The sequence below is a fragment of the Parasteatoda tepidariorum genome, chromosome 9, assembly GCF_043381705.1.
Source record: "Parasteatoda tepidariorum isolate YZ-2023 chromosome 9, CAS_Ptep_4.0, whole genome shotgun sequence".
NCBI lineage: Eukaryota > Metazoa > Arthropoda > Arachnida > Araneae > Theridiidae > Parasteatoda > Parasteatoda tepidariorum.
The window spans coordinates 10,166,937-10,172,199 of NC_092212.1; the positions used below are offsets into that span (position 1 = coordinate 10,166,937).

The following is a 5,263-nucleotide window of genomic DNA, read 5'->3' on the forward strand; positions in this document are numbered from 1 at the left end:
GAAAGTACGTTTTTGCGTCTGATTTTGCAACTTCAAATATAGTGTGCACTCATTAATTAGCATATTTAAAGACACCCCCTCGAGCCATTAAGATTGAGTCCCAGAACATGAAAATCCCATCATTGAATCAAAAGTTATTCAAAAGTTTTTTTTTTTGCTTACTGTACATCCATGTCTTGCTTTTGATTCGTATCCCCCCCCTTCTCTCTCAGGATAACTTCTAAAATTAAATTCCACGCTTGATTTGTTCAGGAGCTTACAAACTTTTTTTCCGTTTGGCTGGCATTTTAAGAACTGGTAATGAAAAAACTGGAGCGAAATTCTAACTGAACACCTTTACTCATTTATTCTGAACTATTGTTGGTTGAACTAGTGAAAAATAATCGAGTAAGTTCAACATGCTAGGTAAAAGTGTTTTAAGTCGGCAGGGAATAGATTAAAAGAACATTGATGCAATGCTCAAAATGAAAAAGTTATCACTTTAAATAACTTCTGTTCTAATAATCGGGTTTTTACGAACTAAAGTGCGAGTCAGTGATTCAAAAGAGAAATCTCAATTATGCTAATCCTCTAGTTCTAGCTTACAATTAAATTACCTATATATCCCCAAATATGTACTCACTCTGAATAAACATGAATTATTTTTTTCCAACGTATTTGAATATAAGTTGTAGCTGCTATCTTTAAGATATGGTCCTGATAGTTAAGTCAGAAGAGCAGTCAAAAGTTAGGATTCCTTAATGTTAATTTTATTTTCTACGAATTTCGTCTTATATCGGTAATTATTTTAAGCAAACGTGAAAAATTTTTGCACACATTTATACATTTTGTTTTTACAAAGAAATTTCCATGTGAAAATTTTTGTAATATACTTCATTATTTTATTCCATATTGGTCGGCAAAATATTGAATTGTAAGATATAAAATTTTTTACCTACTTTTTAGGTGATGTAATTTAAAATGACAAAAAGCAAAATTTAAATAAAATTAATTGATTATTTTCTTAGTTATAAAATTTCAAAAAAGTCATACTTTTAAAGTTCTACTTCTCAAATTCTATACGAGTAATTTCATGCAAATCTTTTTAACATGGAAATTCCTTTAAATTTTTTGATCTTAAATTCCTGAAAAAAGGCGAAATATGCAGAAAGTTAGGGATCCTAACTTTTGACCGCTCCCCTTACCTAACAATTGATCATGTTTCCCAGATTGCGCAATATTTTTGAGGTCAGAAATTCAAATCCGTCTCAAAAAAGGATCATATCAATAATAGTGATTGTTATCACAATCAATTATAATTATAGCAATTGCACTACTTTCTACAATTTATTTCGTAATTCAGAGTTAAAAGAACTGAAGCTTGTGAAATTTGTTCAAATTTGCTAACAAATAAAAGGTCTCAATTGAACAGTCAATAGAAAATAATTGAAGCTGAGTATCATTTTGTGTATATGCGTATGAATTATTTATACTGAGTGGTAAACAAAATTCTATTAAAATAAATTTGTTAAACCGAGAATTACATATTAAACGTAAATTTAAGTGTAAAAAATGTTTCTGCACAAATTACATAGTTCTGTGCAAAAAGGTTTCATTTCGCTTAAAAAGTTCTCGACTTATGGCAAAATACGCAAAAGGTAAAATTAACGTCATGGGATCCAGACTTAAAATAGCTCTCCTGCGCCAAGTATTGGGACCATACTTCCCACATAACGGCTATTATGGAATATTTTGGGGATGAAGAATTCAAATCGGTCGAAAAAAATGTATTTTATTCAGAGAAAGTACGTTTTTGTGTCTGATTTCGTAACTTAAAATATCGTCTGCACAAACTAACTACCATATTTGAGGTCAACCCCTCAAAACATTAAAATGAAATCCTAGAACGAAGATGCGGTCATTAGATCAAAAGTTATTCAAGGTGGTCCGTTTTTTTCTTTTTCTTTTTTTTATTTTTATTTATTTTGCACTGAACAAAGACTCGTGGGCCTATCTTAAATATAATAATTAATGAGGGGAAGCGATATATGTTATGAAATAAGACACTAAAAAGTAATTTCTCTAAATAAACACACTTTTCTTGACAGAATCGAATTCTTTACCCTCAAAATAGGGGGGCAATTAAGATTCCAGTTTGTTAAACTAAGTTAAAAAATATTAAAAAAATACGTTCTTCTACCACTTAAGAAATGAGAAGAAAATCTGGCGCAAAAATTATATTCAGATATTACGTTACTATATTTCAGCTTTATCAAGATCTCCAGCATTATGATAATTCAATTGTCTATTAGCAATGTCCTTTCGAATATATCGTTTCTTTTTATTTATGAAAAAGTTTAATCAAATAATTTTTTCATTATTATGAATATCTTAGTGCAATAGCATATTAAATTAATATTTTTAACAACATACCACTATATATTTTAAAGAAAATTAACCATAATTTTCCTGTAATCCTTCCATCTATATTGGAAATAAAAACTTAGACATTATTATACTTAAATCACCTTTCAAATAAATATGATTGGTGGATTAAATTAAATGTATGGTTAATCAGAAAAAGTACGTTTTTGTGACTGATTTCGTAACTTAAAACATCTTCTGCAACTTATTGAAAAGAATATTTAAGACACCACCCCCTCTAACCATTAAGATTGAGTTCTAGAACGAGAAGATTCGATTATCAGATCAAAAGTTTTTAAGGGTGGTCTGTTTATTTTTTTGAGCACTATACATGAATGGACATGCATATATTGTGCATACATAAATTAGACTTGCAGATATTGTGCATAGATCACGAAGTTAGAAACATAAGAAAGCTATCTAAGACAAAGTCTGTAGTACCTTTCCAGGAAGAGCTTCGTCCTCGCAAAATGAGGAAAAAACTCTTGTTCTCAAACTAATATCTGGGTGAAATGGAGTTGTGAGAACTGTTCATTTGAAACGCGGAGATCCACTGCAATTGGTCATTCTCTTGAAGATAGACCTATAAAAATCTTATCGGTGGCGAGGATGTTGAGAACCAAGAATAGTAGGTTCGCATAAACATGCACTGACTATTCTTTACTTTTAAAATAACCGAAAAAAACATTATTCTTTTTCTGTTATACTTTATGTTTAGTAAATACTTGCACTTTATCTTCTATATTTCAGTCTAATCACCGAGTTTAGCCTTAGAGGGAGTTGTGTGAACTGTCCATTTGAAGTGCGGGAACAAGATCTTGAAAGGACGTTGAGAACCAAGAATTGAAGGTTCGCATGAACATGCACTGACTGTTCTTTACTTTTAAAACAACCGAAAAATTTGTTATTCTTTTTCTGTTATACTTTTGTTTCATAAATACTTGTGTTCCTTCTTCTATATTTCAGTTTGTATATTCTGTCTAATAACCGTATTCAACCTTTATACATAAGATAGTCATGTAAGATAAATACGACTCAGATAATACATTCATTCAAACAAAGAACTATCGAAATGAAAATTTAGAGGGAAATAAAAGATTTGATTTGAATGTCCTGTGGCGTAACTACCACTACAAATATTAAATACCAATTCACTAGTATATAACACATGTTAACTTGACTCTACCACGAGGAATCATTAATTAGGTAATTTCTCTTCATTATGCTCGACTATTAGTAGTTTTAACAATAAAATTTAACATACTAATCCATTTTAAAATTAAAACTTTAGGAATTACATGGATAAATGCAAATTCAGCCTATTAAAAAAAAAATGATTTCTTTACATATACAAATAGCGTATTTTCTTTAATACTAAATTCAATTACTTCTTATCCTTCCTGAACAAAACCATAACAAAAGTCAGAACAGTCATTTCTATCCTCTACACGGTGATGAAAAAAATCGGCGATTTATTTGATTAAATTTTCTTCTAGAAAAACCCATGCTTACAATTGCTGTTTTTGAGAGTAAAAGAAACGAAATCATTTTCCTTTATTTCTTATTTCAACAAGATGAAGTTAGAGGAAGTTAATATTAATTGAATAAAAAAAGGAAAACCTTTTTTGGGAAATGCCATCACAAAAAGCAATTCTGACATCTGAAATTGTCTCTTATATAGTTTTATGGAAACCAAGTGAAGAAAAATCAGCAGTTTTGAGGTTTTACTACTTTTGCTTCCCAAACATTTAGAAGTACTGAATGTTATTTCTCCCAAAAATTCATTCTCTGTTCTCGAATAGTAAAATATTTTTAGAAAAACATCATCTTAATAAATATACATTTATTATTGAACTTATCGGCAAAAAAAGATTTTTTCATTAATTTTTTCTTAATTTAACCAGTGATAGAGTTCATATACATTTTGAACAATATGTACAGAGAAAAATTAAAAAAAACGGATCACCCTGAATAACCTTTGAGCTAATGATCGGATCTTCACATTCTAGGACTCAGTCTTAAAGGTGTGAAGAGATGATTTCAAATATGCTAAATCAATAGTGCAGGAAATGTTTAAAGTAATAAAAACAAGCAGAAAAATATTTTTCCTCTTAAAAAACATCTTTTTTTCGACGAATTCGGACTTTTGTCAGGAAAAAATAAATAAAAAAAACGTATGAGGTAGTTTGAGAAATATGGACCCAATAGTTTGGTCAGAAGAGTCGTCCGAGGTTTGAATTCCTTAATATTAATTTTACTTTTTACATATTTATACGACTTAATTAAAAATACGACATATTTGAAATTCAGTTTCTCAAAAATTATTCAACCGATTTGGCATAGAATTTGTACTTCGCCAATTAAAATTGCATTTTTCAAAATGATGTAAAGAATTATACATTTCACAATTCAATAATTTTTCGACTATTATGAACTAATAAAATAAAATAAAAATTTAAAAAATATTTGCTATAAGCTATATTTTGCATGGAATTATCTTTGAATAAACGAATTTTATAATTGTGTGCAATAACTTTTTGATCTACTTAAAAAGTTCTCGAAGATTTAGCGAAATACGCAGAAAGTATAACTAAAATTAAAGGGTCCAAAATTAGGACCGCTCACCTGACCAAAATATTGGAACCATATTTCCCAGATTGTCACTACCCTCTATATTTTGATTGTTAAAACAGCATGATCCGGAAAACAGCCATGCTTATTAAAAGAAAATACGCTTTTAATGCTTCATTTTGTGACTTAAAATATCGTTTGCTCCTATTAATTAGGTCAACCCCTCAAACCATTAGGATTCAGTCAATGCCTCTTATAACTGAAAGCCTCCACATGAATTTTTATAGGT

The 5,263-nt window shown here is 29.4% G+C and overlaps 1 long non-coding RNA gene across 1 annotated transcript in view; it reads left to right on the forward strand.

Moving 5' to 3' along the window:
* Positions 1 to 3,363, forward strand: part of LOC139426463 (uncharacterized) — a 156,578-nt gene extending 153,215 nt beyond the window's left edge. The window contains exon 2 of the long non-coding RNA XR_011637733.1: positions 3,154 to 3,363. This is a non-coding gene — a long non-coding RNA (uncharacterized lncRNA). The remainder of the gene's footprint in view (positions 1 to 3,153) is intronic.
* The last annotated feature ends 1,900 nt before the right edge of the window (positions 3,364 to 5,263 follow it).